Raw genomic sequence first — 19,836 nt, 5'->3', positions numbered from 1 at the left:
AGCCAAAGACATCTGGAATTGAAGAGCCAGCAATAGAAACTTCTGATTTTGAAGTAAAATTGGCAGTGATGGGAAGAAGAATGACTGATGTAAGGAGCTTTCCAGATAGTTCCCTCTATTTGTATTTGTAAGAATCAAAGACATTATTATTGTTATTATTATTATTATTTATATTATTATTGTGGTAACGGTTTGAACTCAGGGCCTGAGTCCTATCCCTGAGCTCTTTTGCTCAAAGTTGTCGCTCTACCACTTTGAGCCACAGCTCCACTTCTGGTTTTCTGGAGGTTAATTGGAGATGAGTCTCATGGTCTCATGGACATTTCTGCCCAGGCTGTCTTTAAACCACAATCTCAGACTACAATGTAGTTAGGATCTCAGCCGCCTGAGTAGGTAGTATTACTGGTGTGAGCTACCCGCACTGGGATAGAGCAATAATTTTTATGCGAACTATGATCTATGCTAAAGTCAATCAGTTTCAAAAGACTGCAGGAGATATGACAAACAGCTTGCTTTATTCTTTGATCTTAGGGAGGAAGACAGATGAATGGAATTTAATGGAAGAAAATGAACAGAAAAAGGCAACATAATTATTGGTTAGAAAATAATATTGACTGATTTAAAAATTTGCTAAAATTATTCAGACAAATAGAAAAAAAAGAAACAAAGAACAGTAATGAAAAATATTCAGTTTAAACACCTAAAAGGTATAAATATGATTTGGTATAAGGTTGTTTTTATTAATTGTCAAAATGAAGCATAGAAGCATAGATGTGACTCAAAACTCTTTCTTTTCCTATATTTTTTCCTGTTTCCATTTACCAAGGTTCATGGCAAACTACATTTAGTATGAGGTTTTTATTGTTTTTTTGTTTTGTTTTGTTTTGTTTTGTTTTTTGTCTGTCCTGGAGCTTGAACTCAGTGCCTGGGCACTGTCCTTGACACTTTTTGCTCAAGGCTCACACTCTGCCATTTGAGTCACAAAGTCACAGAGCCACTTCTGGCTTTTCTATGTATGTGGTACTGAGGAATGGAACCCAGGGCTTCGTGCATGTTAGGTGAGCACTCTACCCCTAGGTCACACTCATAGGCCTAGTATGGGTTTGTTTGTTTATTTATTTATTTACTTATTTATTGTTTTTGGTAGGTCATGAGGCTTGAACTCTGGGCCTGGGCTCTGTCCTTGAGCTCTTCAGCTCTAGGCTACTGCCCTACCCCTTGAGCCATAGCCCCACTTCTCATTTTTCTAGTGGTTAATTGCAGAAAAGAGTCTCATGAACTTTAGTGCCCAGGCTGGCTTTGAACCACAATCCTCAGATCTCAGTCTATGAGTAGCCTCTACACCCAGAAGTACAAGTTATTTTTTATGTGTGTGCGAAGATTTTCTAAATTATAAAGATGTGATAGGTTTAGTGGTTTGAATTAGTCTTCTTAAAAGTCTTAAGTGGAATGTTAAATAGAGGTCATGAATGGCAAAAATGAAGAGAGCTTTGGGAGAAAGTATAAAAATACAGGTCTAGAAGTTTCGGATGCTCAGCTCTTTTGGTAGAATGGATATACTCTGATTTGAGGAGGGAGATAGTTGCTACAAACATACATTCTTTGCGTGGAGGGTGACTCATAATATCACTATGAGGTCAGGGCAGGAGTTTATTGACTTAGGTTATGTATAAAATAAGAGCAGTTTGTTAATAAGTTGGGTATTTATTTTTCCATTTTGCCCAGATGCAATGGAGCTTAAGAGCAGGGAATTTAACAGGTCAGTAATTAAGCCCTGAAGAAATAAACAGAGCTGGAAGTAGTGACAAATCTAAGGTAGGCCAGAAGGGGAGAAACCCAGCAATATAGGATCTTCATCCTTCAGAGACAGAGAGACCTCATCAGAATGTGGACAAAACTGGGGTCTGGGGAAAAATGGTATGCCAACAGTTGGCCTCCTCCAACTCTGTAATTCTGCTTACATGCAGGTTTGTCTGGATTCCCCAGTTACTTTGAGAGCAGAATGAGATAGAAGGATGGGAGGAGGTGAATTCCAGCTCAAATAAACTCAAATGCATCAGTACTTTCCTGTGCTCAATCATGGATTAATTAAACATTTACTTATTTAAAAGTGGAAATTTTGGTCCTCTGTGTATCCAACAAATATAACTTGAACACTTTCTCTATGCTTGCTACTGAGCTAAAGCCAGAAAGTGTAGACTGTATCGGAATCTCTTGCCATTTATTCATGAGGATCCTTGAACGAAATGTGTCACAGTTGGGCCGGGAGTTTGACCTAGTAGTAGAGTGCTTGCCTAGCATGCATGAAGACCTGGATTCAATTCCCTGCTACTTCATACATAGCAAAAGCTGGAAGTGGTGTGGTGGCTCAAGTGGTAGAGCTCTAGCCTTGAGAAAGCCCAAGGACAGTGCTCAGGCCCTGTGTTCAAGCCCCAGGATTGACCAAAAAAAAAGGTCAAAAGAGTCACAGTGGTGAGAGATTTTTACAAATTAACATTAAGTAAAGAAATGAACAAATGAGAACTAACCAAAACAAACACACCTTGTTTACTTCCCAGAATTATTCTAGCAATTGTCCAAGTGCAAGGAGAAAATTTTAGTAAGTCTTTTTTTTTTTTTAAGCTGGGCACTGGTGGCTCATGCCTGTGTTCCTAACAGTGAGGAAGCTGAGATCTGAGGATCATGATTCAAAGCCAGTCAGAGCAGGCAAATCCATGAGACTCATCTCCAGTTAACCATCCAATGACTCTCTAATTAATCATCAAAGAATAAGTAAGTGTAATTGAAGAGTTAAAGTGAGAAAAGACTAAAATGAACCTGGGAAAGGCCAAAACAAGAGGTATAAGGCAAGGTCCAAATACAGTGGGCAGAAAATGGAAGGAATGAATGTAGACACTGGACAGAGAGGAAAAGAAGCTATAGAAGGAAACATGCAGATAGAAAATACCACTTTGAGAGGTCAAGAAAATGGAAATGTTGATGGACGTGCTGCTGTGACTTAAAGTGGTAGAACGCTAGCCTTGAACAAAAGGATTCATGACCAACCCCCCAACAGTCTTTTCTTAGAGGCGGTGTTTTTAATTAGCTTATACTGTAAAAATATTATATGAAGCCTATGGATATCCAGTTTCCCTGAACTAAGCTTCTACATGTACATCCATGAACCTCAACAAGTAAATGTACTGTTAGCACTAAGCATCTATTTCAGTGTAAATGACAGGAGTTTTCTTTTTTTTTTTTGCCAGTCCTGGGCTTGAGCTCAGTGCCTGAGCACTGTCCTTGGACTTTCTCAAGGCTAGAGCTCTACCACTTGAGCCTCAGCGCCACTTCCGGTTTTTTTCTATGTATGTGGTACCAAGGAATCGAACCCGGGTCTTCATGCATGCTAGGCAAGCACTTTAACCACTAGGCCAAACTCCCAGCCGACAGGAGTTTTCTTATTTTGGGGAGATTTTTGTAGTGTGAGATTCCATCATTTTAAGAAATTCAAAGTTAAGTATAAAAGTTTTAATAGCAGGTTATAAATATGTCATATAATGTTGAGTTTGGAATATAATTGAAGAAATGAATGTTTTCTTACTCATTTCTTGATTCTTTTTCTATTTCAATTCAAAACATGTAGTAGCTTGTCATTAAATGTTACATTAGAAATATGTGTACACTAAAGCCAAGTTTAACTAGGAAGATGTAAACCCAGTGATATGGCTAAACAGATTAGCCTCAACATTAAATATGAATAAATAGAGGCTTCACAGCAGAGGCCTTTGTTCTTCACATACGTCTATGCCCATTAGGAAACATGAGAAATAGAAAATCAAATGATTTTGAGTTCAGTAGCATATAATTTTTATAAAAGCTGAAAAATGCATAGTAAATATTTTAATTTCTTCTAAATTGACACTACTAATTTATAAGCTAAACTGCTACCCACTGTAAGATCCCAGAAGACAATAGCATAGCAGAGTCCAGGTGTTTGTCTTTAGAATCCTATCTACATTTCCCAGTCAATATCTAATATAAGTACAATGGAGAATTTATAACTTAATCTCAATTTTTAAAAAAGAGCCTGTTAAAACAATGATAATACTGTTAGAATTCATTTGCAAACATCTGAGTATTTTATATTAACCATAAATGACATAGATACATTATTTTTAATAGATTATATGATATATATTATTGTTAAAATATTGTTAATAAATGACATTGATGGAAATTGCTAATCACAGCTACTGCCTCCTTTCCCAAAGGCAGCAACATTCACAAAAGGATTCATAAAGTAAATCAATCCAGTTTCCCCGCCAGTAAAGCTTAAGAACTAAACATAGACAAACCATTGCTGCCCTTCTCTTTGGTTTCTTGTGTATAAACATAAAGAGAAGTCAGCATCATTTTAATACAGATAATTCAAGTTGATGTCCACACAAGGGTATGAACTGCATGGTTTCATTTGATGGAAGTCACTCAATACAGTACCTTTTATGACGTCATGATGGCATGGGTTCCACAATGTGAGAGAGTGCATACCTCTCTGCAAAATTTTTCTTTTCTTTATAAAAGTAGTAGATAAATATGGGCAGGCGTGTTCCAAGTTGAACATGATTATACAACATGTAGATATGTATTTATTTTAAATCCATGATTGAGTTAGCGGATACATTTGTCCCCATGGACTAGGCATTATGTTTGAAAAGTGAAAAGGAGCCAAGTAAGTCCATGGATACTCAGAGACGCGGTGCTTGGCACCTACCACCTGCTGCTCTGTTTTATATTCTCCATCTAGAAATCAGTTCAATTCCAGCACTGCTACGCCTGCTCAGCTGAGTTCACTTCGTGGGGGGGGGGGGGTCCTTTCTTCCCTAGGGCTACTGTGTCTTACCGGTGATAGGAAGTACCATTTATGAAACATTTTCCAGGTGTTCAATTCCCAGAACAACCCTATATTGCAGAGTGAATTATGCGGCCTGTCATGTGTTCAGTGTTGTGAATGAATGAACTGGCAAATAGGAGAGCCAAGAGCGGAACCCTACGACTCCTACTTCAGAATTTGTATTCTGAATTTACCAAGTTTCCCCCTCATTTAATTATTTATGAGTATTCTTTCATTGTTTGGTAAATCATAAAGTTTATTCCAACCCTTTTCAAAGATTTTAGGGGTGATTTCTTTCTATCGATTTGTGGAACCACATAAAAACTTAGTGGAGCCCCCAGGGACTTCTGATCTGATGATTCAACGCAAAGTCCTAATCCATAAGAATCCACAGAGCAAAAGAAAATTACCCAGGGCTCTAGATCTAGACACGTACAGGTCAACATCTCAGGAGCCATTTCCTCGGAGGAAGGGGGTGGGTCCCGGGTAGCCACATTTACCCCAGACTCTTCTTCCTTCTCCCTCTCTTTCTATCCCCTCCCCCCTCAACAATTTACCTAGACCAGGAAATGGTGTTCTGAGAAATGCAAAAGGAAAAATACCCTGTCTGGGGTTCAGGCTTCTCAGACACACGCTGCCCTTTGCTCTTCTCTAACTTCACCCCAGGGAGTGGATTCACTGGTCCCCCCCCACACACACACACCCAGCCCCCCAGCTTTCACCTGTTCTTCACTGAGCAGGAGGAGCTTCTCCCCTGCCGCGGCGGTCGGGCTGAACTGGCTTCGGGAGGGTTGGTTGGGATGGCTGGCGGTGGCCAGGCGGCTAGCTCTGTGCCGGCGGCCAGGCGGGGACTGCAGGGCGTCCCTCACCTGCGGGGTGCGCGCCCCGGCCGGCGAGGGCGGAGCCCGGCGCGCGCCGTCCAGCAACTCCGCGGGGCCCTGCGCCCGGCCGGCCTGCCGCGCCCCCTACCCCACCCTGGGCACCTGGGCTAGACACCCCAAGAAAGCGGTGATTCCTTACCCCAGGGCCAGACACCTGAGCCCCACCCCGCGCCTCGGTGCATGTTGGGAGTGTTTACTTTTGCCCTCCGCGGCCTCGGATCCGGGCACCGCCGGCTCCCGGGCACAGGTCTCCAGGAGTGAGTTCACAGCTCCAGGAAAGCTTCAGCCCCGGGGCTCCACTCGCTCCCCAGTCCCAGGCTCTGGGTCCACACGCGAGACCCATCGGGACCAAACGCCGCTGCTCACTACTTGGGTTTTCATCGTCTACTCCTGGATCTTTTGGCCACCCCATTTCCCTGCCCGCCCCTGTGCACGCAGAGCTGCGGGTTCACACCCCAGGGCTCCCCAGAATCGCGGGCAGCCTGCGGGGCCGGTTTAGTAGGACTTGGGTACGTGCTTGGGCCATCTGGACTCACATTTCATTTTATTTCATTGTCAAGGGGATGCGCAGAGGAGTTACAATTACACAAGGAAGGTAAAGAGCACATATTCTTTTTGAGCCCTGTTACCCGCCCCCCCAACCTTCATTTACCCCCCACCCCAAGATGTAAAATTTATTTCCATCTGTACTTTCTGTAAGCTTCGCAGAAGAGTTTAGTAGACATCAGCATTTGGAAATCACTGTAATAAAGGACTATAGAAGAAATGAATAAATAGTCCCAGTGATGGATTCAATTGGATGGGGAAAACTTTTTTCTTGTTTCTGTATCTCAAATTTCAAAAGGGTATCCAAAAAAAAAAACCCAAACCAACCCACTATCAAGTGACAGGTGTAGGGCAAACAAGATTTTCATTTATTTGTTTTATTTTGTTTTATTTATTGTTTTAATTTATTTAGTTCCAAATTTTTTAAATTTGCAAACACACACATTCCATTTTGAAGTATTATTATTCGTTTTCTGTTTCCTAGGTCAAGACACTTTTTTCAATCTTTTTTTTAATAATTGTATTTTATTGTCAGGGTGATATATAGAGGAGTTAGGGTTACATTCGTCAAGAGTGGGTACATTGCTTCTTGAACGTTGATGCCCCTGTTCCATGTTTTTCTCCCAAATAAGACTTATTTCAACTAATAAGCTTTCGAGCACTTCACAGGGATTCCTCCTGATAGCCCCCTCGCCTACAAAGCAGGCCGAGCTGATTGCCCATGTCCTATGAGTGCAAACGCCAGGTTAACCCAGTGACTCTCCGGGAGCCATGAATGGCTGCCCACTCCTGCACTGTGTGTTGGACAAAGAGAATTACAGACGTGGAAAAGCTGCGATAATTCGCCCGTGGAACCTGTGGCATTTGAAAACAGGAGCTTTGAGACTGATCAGTCTTTGGGCACAAGAGTTTACTAAATCTGCATCAATACTTGTGTGACTTAGCCGGTGACAGACATGAAATGGTAATCCTTGTCCCTGCTGGAGGGCCTGGCTGTCCCAGCAAGCCTCCGGGAGGGGCAGCTGCCTGAGCCTGACCTTTGGACCGTGAGTAACAGGACCTGCCCTGTTTACAGCTGTTTAGTTGGAGGAAGTCTTCCTCCCGTCTGTGCTCCTCCCTCCCCCCAACTCAGAGTCACTTGCGTATGATCAGTATCACAGCACCAGCACCATGGTTTTGCGTTTTATCTGAAATCATTTTATAAGACCTTATACTAATTATCATCCTCCAAGTAGTTTCCTTGAAAAGATAAGGAAAGAGACTTTTTCAACATGTTGTCCTTTTGTAAATATGAAACTTTATTTTATAATATGAAAGTGTATAATTCCATTTGTGAAAGTAGCGGGGAAAAAAACTACCTACAAATCACAAATCTAGTAGTCAAAGGTAATTAATATAAACAATTTAGTGAATGTCTTTTGATATATTTCCTCCATGGAAATCTCACAAAATGCTGCTACATTCACTTTATTTTTTTTAATGTATTTACTTAAAAAAAATTATTTGTTGGGGATGGGAGTGTAGCCTAGTGGTAGAGTGCTTGCCTAGTATGCACGAAGCCCTGGGTTCGATTCCTTGGTACCACATACACAGAAAAAAACCGGAAGTGGTGCTGTGACTCAAGTAGTACAGTGCTAGCCTTGAGCAAAATGTGTGCCAGGACAGTGCCCAGGCCCCAAGTTCAAGCTCCAGGACTGGAAAAAAAAATTGTTAAGCAGTTGTACAAAGGGGTTAATCTCACTTCGTTATTTTATAATCTATTTATATCACATATAAAATGTTATGAAAATTTACCATGCTTTATTATACAATATGTATAGACCAATATTTATTTAATCACTTCCTTATGTGAGAAAGTTAAATTGTTGCACAATATTGTTGTGTTCATCTGTAACTAGACTTTTAAAGGTGTTTTAAAAAAGTGAAGAAATTAACATCAGCATACAGTCAAGACCCTTGCACACCCATGCTACAGCAGTACTACTCACAATCACCCAGTTATGGAATCCACTCAGTTCTTATTGCCAATGAGTGGGTAAAGAAATGGTGGTATATATCTCTAGAGCAGATTATTATTCAGCCATAAGCAGGAATTGAAGTACGTTGCTTGCAGAAAAATGGATCATCAAGCTAAGTGCAATAAGCCAAGCTGAAAAAGATAAAGATTACATGTCCTAGGTTCATACAGGGAACTTAGATATAAAAACAAATGAAAGACATTAGTGTAAAACAGGAAGTGTTGTGAAGAGGGTGAAAGGAGAGAGAAAAATGGTAGGGCAAGCATGCTCAATGTACTTTATAGGTACAACAATGGAAAAATGAAATCTATTATGAATGTTTAGAAAAAGGGCAGGAATGATGAGAAACTGATGGAAAGGCTAAGTTTAATCAAAGTACATATATACATACCAGGAAATGTGATGAAATCCTTTGTACAACTCCTATATACAAATAAAAAGTAAATTTTTTAGATGAAAGGGAATGTATATTAAAAACGCATGCATGAAGACCTGGTTTTGATTCCTGGGTACCACATACCTAGAAAAAAAGCCGGAAGTGGTGCTGAGGCTCAAGTGGTAGAGTTCTAGTCTTGAGAAAGTCCAAGGACAGTGCTCAGGCCCTGAGCTCAAGCCCAAGACTGGGAAAAAAACCTATCAAGCATATATTATGATCTGTAATTCCAGAACTAAGGGGGCTGAAGCAGGAAGATCTCAAATTCAAGGCTTGTCTAGGCTACAGAGTGAGTTTGAGACACAACACCAAAATAAGCAACAACAAAATGAAAATCATAATGAAATAAAATAATCAATTTTATACTCCTAGGGAAACAAATCAGTTTTAAAACATTTATTACACTTTTATAAACATTTATCACCTTAAAGATTAAAAATATTATCACATTTTAAGTATGTATATTATTGATTATCCATTTATTGGATTCTTTATACTTGTCTTTTTTTGCTTTTATTGTTTATTGTAAATTTTTATCATCTTTTATTTATTAATTTCTGAAATATCTTTGTATATTAAGGATATCAACTCTTCATTATTTGGTCTGTGGCTTTATTTTCCAGGCTGTTGTTTGCTAACTAATTTTGTTAATGACATTTTTGACATGAAAAGAATTGAAAAATTAGTCAACTCTCTTTATCAGTTACACCTCAGCTTTATAAAAGCTTTCTTACCCTTATATAAGGATATTTTTCCTTTACTTTTTTGTTCATTATGTCTTCTTTAAACATTCCAACACATCTGGATTTTGCTATGTTAGAAGCCATAATATGTAAATCTAATGTAATTACTGTGAATTATTACAACGTTAACTGGGTCACATTTGTTAAATCAGTGTAAATTACAGACTCCATATGAAGGCAAAGATGATCTAATTTTCTGTCTTACCACCTAAACTTAACATAGATGGCAGGCCAAATGTTTAAATTGCTTTTGACTCCTTTTCTCCTTCCTGCCTAGAGCACTTAGCAGCCTCGGATGCTGTTACCTCCAGCACTGTCACTCTATGTCAGCCCACCATCATCTTGCTCACCTAAGACAACTGGCCCCCTAATTCATCTCTTTTTCCCACTCTGTCATAGTATAGTTCTTCACCAGCCAGCACAATGTATGTGTGCTTTACTGAGATTGAATCCAGGGCACTGAGCATGCAAGGCAAATGTTCTGCCACTTGTATCACATCCCCAGCCCCTTTGGTTTCTTGATTTGCTTTGAAATACAGTCTTGATAACTTTTTTTTTTTTTTGGTTCCAGGTTGGCTTTGAATTCTTAATCCTCCTGTCTCTACACCCCAAGTAGCTGGGATTATAAGCATGTATCACCGTGCCGGCTGGTGTAATATTTTATAAATAATATTCAGGTCCTACCACTGTAATTACCTTTGAAAGAACTTTTCTAGTTGATGCCAATACACTTGGAATAAAGTGTAAATAGGAATTCTGTACTGTGGTCTACAGTTCTCCACATGACGGGTTTAATTGGAGGGGATGCTTCTTCTCTTCTTTGGTGTTAACTGTGTGCCTGCTCACTGGATTTGGTTCATGCTTCCAGAACAGACCAAACCGATTCCTGCCTTTGAATTTGGCATTGTCTTTTCCAAAAAAAAGCTCTGCTTTGCACAGGGGGTTTCTATTCATTGTTCTGATTGTCCTTAAATATTACCAGCTTGGCCGGGAGGAACCTTCCTAATGACCTGGCCTTGAAGAAAGCTCCCTGTCTTCATCTTAGCACCCTATGGTACTGTGTTTATAGCTGTGATTATCACCTCTATTGGCTTCTCTATCCTCTAGATAGAGTGCCTAGAATGACATCAGCCCCATAACCAGGGACACAAAATATTGCCATGACTAATAAATGAAAAGCAGTAACCATAAATACGTATAGAGTAAATAAATATAGATTGCATTGTTTTCTGATTAGCTAAGTTCTCGTACATTTTTATGCTGACATATTGGCATTAATGTATAAACCTACAATGATATAGATCTTTTATATGGAGCAAGATATGTGTGTATCTAAGTGACAAATCAAGATGGCGCTCTTCAAAGAGAAGGCATGAAAACTTCTTTGTATACAATGTTATAAAAGAGTACTTTAAAAAGTGTAGAGTAGGGCTAGGAGTTTGGCCTAGTGGTGGAGTGTTTGCAGTGGTAGAGTACTTATCTAACATGCATGAAGACTCAGGTTTGATTTCTCGGTGCCACATATATACAAAAAAGCTGGAAGTGGTGCTTTGGCTCAAGTGGTAGAGTTCTAGCCTTGAGAAAGCCCAAGGTCAGTGCTCAGGCCCTGAGCTCAAGCCCAGGTCTGGCAAATATATATATACACACACACACACACACACACACACACACACACATATATATATATATATATATATATTAGAGTTGCAGTATATTATTTTGTCTGTTTATTACCATAAATAGTTGTGCAAAGAGATTTCCACCCAATATGTCCACTATTTGTACAGTGCATCAGAATGTCAGCCCTTCTGTTAATCTTTCTCCTATCTAATCCCACCCCACCCATTTTGTCAAGGTTCCTATGTCCATTTTCATATATGTACAATGTTGTAATGGCCTTTACCCATCCTTTCTTTTCTTTGGTATATATGAAAACCTTTCAGGGTTTTACTGTGCCATTTCCATACATGCATATAATGTACTTTGATGATATTCAACTCAAGCCTACTTTTTTTTTTTGCCAGACCTGGGCCTTGAACTCAGGGCCTGGGCACTGTCCTTGGGCTTTCTCAAGGCTAGAGCTCTAACACTGGAGCCACAGTACCACTTCCAGCTTTTTTCTATGTATGTGATATCAAGGAATCAAACCCTGGTCTTCGTGCATGCTAGGCAAGCATTCTACCACTAGGCCAAACTCCTGGCCCCCCTACTTTTTTCTTTTTTGTCAGTCATGGGGCTTGAACTCTGGGTCTGGGTGTTTTCCCTGAGCTCTTCAGCTCAAGGCTAGCATTTTACCACTTGAGCCACAGCGCCACTTCTGGTTTTCTGGTGATTAATTGGAGATAAGAGTCTGTGCCCTGGCTTTGAACAGCAGTCTTCAGATCTTAGCCTCCTGAGTAGCTAGGATTACAGCCACCAGCTCATGGCTAAGCCTACATATAATATATATATATATATATATATATATATATATATATATGTGTGTGTGTGTGTGTGTGTGTGTGTGTGTGTGTGTGTGTGTGTGTCTACAATTTGTATTCTGGCCTAATTGAACTACAAGGGCATTTGTTTCATATCGTTGGCTTTATAGTACAATTTACGGTCTGGTAGACAAATCTGATCATCATTCTTTCTAAAATCTTCTTGATTATTTTTGCCTTATAAAGCTCACTATAGAATACTAGTAGTATTTAAGTGCATAGTTACTATCTTAATTATTTTTCTCTTTAGAAAATGATTCTAGACTAGCCGTAGAATTTATAATGGTAATGTATGACTTCAAGTGCAAGGGAAAAAGGCATCTATGCAGACATTGTTCTTGCTTGCTGTGTTCTTTGAGCTATATCAAAAGGAATGGTGGATCAATAGCAATGTCTTTGACTTTATGCGTCAGTATTTGCTGTGGATGAGTTACCTGAGCTGTACTAGGCTTGACTGCATGCCTTATTTTGGTCAATGGATCAGAACCAAATAAAGCCTTGAAAATCCTTTATGTACTGGGACTCACCCTCTCCTTCCTCTGAAAGCCTACAGTCAACATACCCAGGGTCTCAGGCTAGTCTATGGAATGAGAATGACTCTGCCCAATTACCCATTTCCCCAGCTGACACCTAAAAGCAACGTCCTCAAGCTAATCTGCAGTTGACTTAGTACTTATAAGTGGGATCAGCCAAGAGCAGCAGCCAAAATCCCCAGAGGAGCTCAGCTCCAGTGATCAGTCCAACAGAACTCCGAGCCCCGTTAATTTTCTATTTATTGATTTATTCTAAGCCAGTAAGTTGTGGGGTGATGTGCAATTCAACTACCTGAATTGAAACTACCTGAAATTGAAGAAAATTCATAGAAGACAGTCAGTTTGGTTTGTAGTCCTACCATTCATATCCTGTTTGAGGCTGTTCTCAAAACCTGGGAGCAAGGGTTGTGTTGCTATAATCCCAGCTCTGAACAATGAGGGCTCCCAATAAAATCCCAACTTGGAAATTAACGCAATGAAAGAGGCCGGCCTTTACAATACTCGAAGCTTAATATAAATAGATTTTACAATGGACATTTTTGCAAGAAAGATTTTCATAAATGATGGTAACTGAAAGAGATGACTTTTCTCTGTAAAGTCCCAACATTTATCTAGAACTTGATGAATGAATGCTGCTTCCTGTTTCCTAGGAAATATGGCATTACTTTTCTATGAAAGAAGACTTTACTGAAAACATCTTTATTGCAAAACATAAGACAGAGAAATTCTACTGTCAGAATTGAACTCAGCCTGGGAACTTTCCCTGAGCTCTTCAGCTCAAGGCTACCACCCTACCCTTAAGCCAAGTCTCACTTCCCCTTTTCTAGAGGCTAACTGGAGTCTAAGGTCCTTTTGTGTCCAGGCTGGCTTTGACCCTTGATCCTCAGAATTCAGGCTCCTGAGTAGCTAGGATAACAGGCATGAGCCACCGTGCCCAGCTATCCCTAAAATTTTTATAAAAGCAATGCTGTTTATCATTGGACACAAGTCATGTTAAACACTGAGATAGTAGATGCATTTTTTTAAGGAGCCTATTGTTTGGCTAAGCAGGGACTTTTCAGTGGGATCATTTGCCCTACTCATGAGCATGAATGACACACAGCTGTTGCTAAAATGTGTAGGACAAAAAAATATTTGTATTAATTGAGAAATAATGAAGAAAACCCTTTCAAAAGCATTTCCCTCTTTTAACAGATAAGTGTTTACTTGTTTTGGAGGTACTAGAGTTTGGATCAGAGCCTCAAGTTTACTAAGCTGATGCTTTGCCACTTGAAACTCACTTCCAGTTCTGTCTTTTTTTGCTGATTAAAACCCTAATGGAACTTTTGCTTTTGCTGGCTTCCAAACATGATCCTCATATCTCAGCATTCTGTGTAGCTAGGATTGTAAGTGTGAGTCAACAACAACTCTTAAAGAGATTTCTAAGCTATAAAAAAAGTAAAGCCCTTCTCAGTACATTTTTTTGTTTAGAAAACACAGGGTTTTATTATAAAATAGAACATAGGCATGTAATACTTTTATTAATGTTTAAAATGACTGAATATACAAATATTAAAACCTCTTCTCATAGAACCCTAGAAAGGGTTCTATGCCTATATACTGAACAAATTGACGGAAGGATGATATATTAATAATGTAACTCCTTTGAACAACTAATGAACCATTTAACAAAATGAAGACCAGGAAGCTGCAGCATACTCTGAATGCAAGCTGCAGAGACACAAGTGGAGGCAAATGAATGAAGGGAGCCTGAGAAAATACAGCCATTGTATTCAATATATATTATGTACAAATTAAACTATGTAACATGATAGTAGGGATGGAATGGGAAAATATAGGGAAGAATGATGACATGATGTTGACCAAGATGCATTGTCTTCTTTACCTGACTTCTGGAATTGTAAAATAAAATAGAATCAAATGAAAACGTCCTTAAGTTTCAGTTCCTAACATGGTAAAACACCTATACACATAATCCACAGAAGCAAAAGTCTGTAAACTGAAGGGTTTAGTCCCACATATCAGAAACAATGAGTAGGGCTTAGAAGGTGAGATTTGTTGGAGAGTTAAACATGCACACAGATAAATTATTCTCCAGTAAATGGTTCTTAAAGGAAACATGAAAGAATCAAAGCTGCACCTGGGTTTTGATTTCTTGCCTCTCCCAGTTTCCCTTGCCTGTAAAATGTAAATGAATGAATGAAGGAATGAATGAGTCAACTTTGGAAACTGGCACAGAGCAGGCACTTAATACATTAAGGAGATATTTCATCAAAGGAGAAATATATAGCATCCAGTTTTTAGATATTTTGCAGGTAAGTATTCAGTCAAACATTATTAGTTCTTCATGCAGAGGCAAGCAGAGCAAGGAAATAGAAAGAAAGGAGGAAGTCTGAAAGAAAGTAGTTTGACAGTTGTCCTTTCTGTATTCCTATGGTTCAATAGCCTCTGCTATGAAAGGTGGCTTTTTTCTCTGCAATATTCAATGTGAACTCATGCAAATGGAGTGTAAATGTTACAGCTACTTGTGATGTGGCAGGAAGAGCACTAGAGACGAAAGTTCGAATGCAACTTGAATTCGGGCCCTGCGCCATACTGGATACTCCCCCTTAGTCACTCAGCTTCTCAGAGCCCTGGTTTCCTCAGCTGTAAAACCAAGGTGCGGATAGAAACTTCACAGAGTTGCATCCTGCAAGAAAGGACATGTGGAACACTAGCTGCCTTGCACATAGTTGCTGCTCAGTAAGAGGCAACTTGAGGACCCTGAGGTGTGAGAAAGGGCAAAGATCTTAAGAGAAGAAACTGGCTCAAGTGAGAAAGATGGAGCCAAAGGAGGAGAAATGAAAGTAAATGGTGATTAATGGAAAGAAAAGTGTTTTAGAGAAAATCCAAAGTCTAAAGTTTGGTTTACCCTTGTGACTCAAGTATCACTTTAACACTTTCTAAAAGCTCTGTGTGTGTGTGTGTGTGTGTGTGTGTGTGTGTGTGCGCGCGCGCCCGCGCGTGTGCTCTGTCTCTTCTCTCTCTCTCTCTCTCTCTCTCTCTCTCTCTCTCTCTCTCTCTCTCTCTCTCTCTCTCTCTGAGAAAGGACAGCTGGCAATTGCAACTGGAAAGGGTAGAATTGTGTAAGCTAGCAATGTAGATTTCTAGGTACACATGGACGATGTGGAGAGACAGCTGTGACAGATGACACATAGACAGGACAAGTTCAAAAGACAAAAGGCCTGCCAGGCTCATACCTGTACTCTTAGTTACTCTGGAGACTAATATCTGAGAATCATTGTCTGAAGCAAGCTTGGTCAGGAAAATCTCAGAGACTCTTATCTCCAATAAACTTCCAAAGGTCAGATGTAGAGTTGTGGCTCAAGTGGCTGAGCACTAGCCTTGAGTAAAGAAAAAAGTTCAGGCCCGAGTGCCCTGAGTTCAAGCCCCATTACCAGAACACACACACACACACACACACACACACACACACACACACACACACACATGTCCTTTCTATGTCATTCAGTTCACAGCCTATGGTAACTACAGTAGTAACTACAGTACCAGTGTTAGCCACTAGAGGACTCCATCTTGTTGGTGTTATATTACTAATTTTTAAATTTTAGGTAACATGAATATGAATATGCAGGAGGTGGCATGACATGGTGGTAGAAGACAGAACTGATTTCAACCCCTAGTTCAACTTGAAATGGGGTAAACAACTTATTTGTTTTAATTTGTTCCAATTTTTAGTATTGCAATATTGCTTCTAATGCCAATATTATTCTATTGATTGGTGCTAATATTTTTCCAGCTAGCCCCTTCCATAAAGCCCAGCAGCCAAACTTGTTAAACTTGGTTTGAGTTGGTACTTGTTCTCAATCTGTTTTGCTCTGACCCACATTTGAAAGGTGTTGGCTGTGTATGACTAGGTATTTTTCAGAAGGTAACGAGCCATTTCCTTTACCAGAAAAAGTCTGTATTTTTCTAGTATTCTATGATTTCCTGCAGCATGGCCTGTAGTAATGGGAGTGGCCGAACTTTTTTTACTCATACCTGAAGCACCCCCCACCACACACACACACGAGGCAACTCCTACTGTGCTACCAAATGGTTTTGAGAGGTTTCATTCGCCTATCCAGACCCCATAACAAGCTAACAGGCAAAGTCATTAACTCAATCTGTATAATTTAATTCTTTCAGGTGTCTGAGAATTGCACTCGTTTCTTCTGACATTATAATCTGCAAAAAGACACCTAAAATCCTTACGGACCTCCAAGTATCATTATGTGGGTACATGATTCATGTATAAGTACACATCGAAAGATGTCCTAAACTGGATTGTAAGAGGAATGGAGGAAGCAAGACAGCCAGAAGGATCAGCGTATATGAAGCCTTTGTTGTAGGGAAGAATCAAAAGACCTAGAGAAGGCAAGTGTACCTAGAACAAGGACAGTAAGAGGAGAATGAACATGTCTCAGTTTTCTTGCATGCAAGCCAAGAAGGTACCACCCAGGTTGCTTTGTGGATTAATTGGAGCATATGACACTATGTATCAATAATTTCCACTCATTAAATGCCATGCCATTGCTGTCGAGGTCAAGACAGTTTTTTGAGTCACACTATTTCAGATCTACCTTCTCTAAATACATGGCAACACCCAGTAAAGTTGTCCTTCGGTTTTCTTTGGGTCTTGAAGTACAGAAAAGCCTATCCATGAGAAAGGTGTCTTGGAAAGGTGGCACTGAAGGAGGGGAGTTGAAGAATGTCAAGGTTGTAAGTTATGCTCCCTCCCCCCAGCAGACATGTCTGGGAATGTGACATGCCATTTCCCTGGTCTGTCATTTTCTATCCTGCAGGCAAAAGATCCTTACCTCCCAGCATGTTCCTGCAGGCAGAAGTCTGAACAAGAAAATGAGCCTACAAAAATCTCTCTGGCGGTATCAGCAGAACAGAGTAGAATTGCAGACTGAGGTAGTTTTGCCTTTAAAACAAACTCCAGGGAGAAGTGTAGTAGCTGGGAGATCGTACCACTCACAGATTCAAGAGAAATCCCTTTGTACAGTTGGCTGTGTCTTAGCTTCCCAGTGTGAAGAGCAAAGATAAGGATGAATAATGACCCCACTTCACAAGCTTCTTGTAAAGCTTAATGACTAAACACAGTGGCCTTGGGAACCTTGACTCTTGTCACAGAGGAAGTATGCACACATGTTAGATAGTGCATAATGCCTGGACTCGATGCCAATTTTGTCCTCCCTTTCTCCCAACATATAAACATGAGCTATACACATATACCCATAGAAAGTATTTTATGATGTTGATATTGGGATGTGTATGTTCTTAAAGTGGTCTGAAATTAAAAGGGCTTGGAATTTAATGAGTGCTCAATTTCTGTAGTTGTTAAGGGCGGCAGACAAAAGGAGGAACACAGTTCTAGTTTCTGTGAAATATTTCTAGGGACCAGTCTCTCTCTCTAATATTGTACAGGGTAGAAAGAAGCAGGATAGAATTATTTTGAGATTGGCATTTCTTTCTTTTCTCAAGTTCATACATGAATATCCATCTACATTCACCCTACCAGCAATTCCAGGCACCTGGCACCTGACTCTAGAAATATTAGGGCATACAGTAAAAGCAAAGAAGACAGGAAAGATGGAAGGCAGGCAGTTAGTTTGTGAGTGCAGACAAAGGCTCCCTGCTCACTTTTGCTAGTGCTTGTAGGTTAGAAGTTTAGCATGTGTTTCCAGGTTTGTTTCTAAGTTATTTCCCTTTGGGTGCAAGTGGGCATCTTTTTTTTCCAGCACTGCTCCAGCTGCTATTAAAATATTTTTGACTTCAGATTGCTATTGGAACATATGATCTAAGATGTTGAAACTGTGATTCCCAGAACTCTGGAACAACTACAGAGGTATAACATGCATCTAACGAGAAGCATAACATACACCACACACACACACACACACACACACACACACACACACACACACACACTATTTGTTACTTTTAAGTCATTGCATAAAGGAGTTTCAATTCAGCATGTCAGTTAATGGATGCAATTCGAAATAGAACTGTATCTGGTTCTTTTGAACATCGCTATTTGCAAGCAAATCCAGTCACTACTGTTTAAGAAAATAACTATAGGCATGAGTCAGATATTATATCAAGTGAAGAACACCTTGTCTACAATTAAATGCCATGTAAATCTGTACCATAAAACACTGATAAATACATTGCTGTACCATACAGTAAAAAGTCATTTAGTGTAACACACTGGCAGCATCTGACTAAGCTTCATCTCAGATCTGAGACTGTAGCACCCACTAGTGACAGAGACTGAGATTATTTCATTGTGGCTGCAGGCCACTTTCAGTTGCATGAGAATGGCCAGTAGCTGCCAAGAAGGAAAGTAGCAGCAGTTGGAGTAAGAGATTTCTAGGGAGTCAATGAAGCAATTATTCATGTGTCCATGCTGATGGTTTTGATCACATTCCTTTGGTTTGTGAAAATGTCTGTCAGCTTGATTCTCTGGACAGAAGATAGGACATGGGAGTGGTAGAAATCATAAGAAGGATTAAAATAAATTTAAAAACTAGAATATATAATATAAATAAAAACTCCGAATTCTCCTCCATGTTTGGGAGCAGTTTTTGAGAGAGAAAAGAGAAAGCTAACAATTAAAATTCCTTGCATCTAGTTGGGCATTGTTTCACACCCCTGTGTAATTGTATGTTGACTTAAAATCCCTTGGCTATCTGCTCCTGAGTGGTATAGTAAGATATTATGATAGTTCCAGTGTTCATTTTTTGAGTAACTTCCATAATGGTTGTACTAGTTTTAGTTCCTACTAACAGTGTATGAGAGTTTTTTCCTCCCCTCCATCCTGGTCAGCATTTGTTTTCTTGATAATCATTCTTGGTAGTGGAATGTCATGTTGATTTGCATTTCCATTGTGGGGAAGGATGTTGGACATTTCCTTGTGTGTTAACCATTTGTGTACTTTCTTGAGAGAATTTTCCTTCTTCCTTCCTTCCTTCCTTCCTTCCTTCCTTCCTTCCTTCCTTCCTTCCTTCCTTCCTCCCTCCCTCCCTCCCTCCCTCCTCCCTCCCTCCCTCCCTCCCTCCCTCCCTCCCTTCTTTCTTTCTTGCTTTCTTTCTTTCTTTCTTTCTTTCTTTCTTTCTTTCTTTCTTTCCTTCCTTCTTTCTTTTTTGTGGGTCATGGGACTTGAACTTGGCCTGGGCACTGTCCCTGAGCTCTTCAGCTCAAGGCTACCACCCCACCCTTGAGCCATAGCCCCACTTCCCATTTTCTAGAGGTTAATTGGAGATAAGAATCTCAAGTCCTTTTGTG

At 40.0% G+C, this 19,836-nt stretch overlaps 2 protein-coding genes across 2 annotated transcripts in view; one reads left to right on the top strand and one right to left on the bottom strand.

Annotated features, from left to right (window-relative positions):
* Rassf6 (Ras association domain family member 6) overlaps positions 1–5,711 on the bottom strand; it is a 46,699-nt gene extending 40,988 nt beyond the window's left edge. Inside the window, exon 1 of the mRNA XM_090344035.1 lies at positions 5,593–5,711. The gene's annotated coding sequence lies outside the window, so the exon portion shown is untranslated. The remainder of the gene's footprint in view (positions 1–5,592) is intronic.
* The window catches only part of LOC150055618 (albumin-like), a 230,077-nt gene that overhangs the window by 154,685 nt on the left and 55,556 nt on the right, over positions 1–19,836 (top strand). The window lies entirely within an intron of this gene.

This window comes from Megascapheus bottae, chromosome 13, assembly GCF_031878675.1.
Source record: "Megascapheus bottae isolate mThoBot1 chromosome 13, mThoBot2.hap1, whole genome shotgun sequence".
Lineage (NCBI taxonomy): Eukaryota > Metazoa > Chordata > Mammalia > Rodentia > Geomyidae > Megascapheus > Megascapheus bottae.
This window is presented reverse-complemented; position numbering and strand designations above follow the sequence as displayed.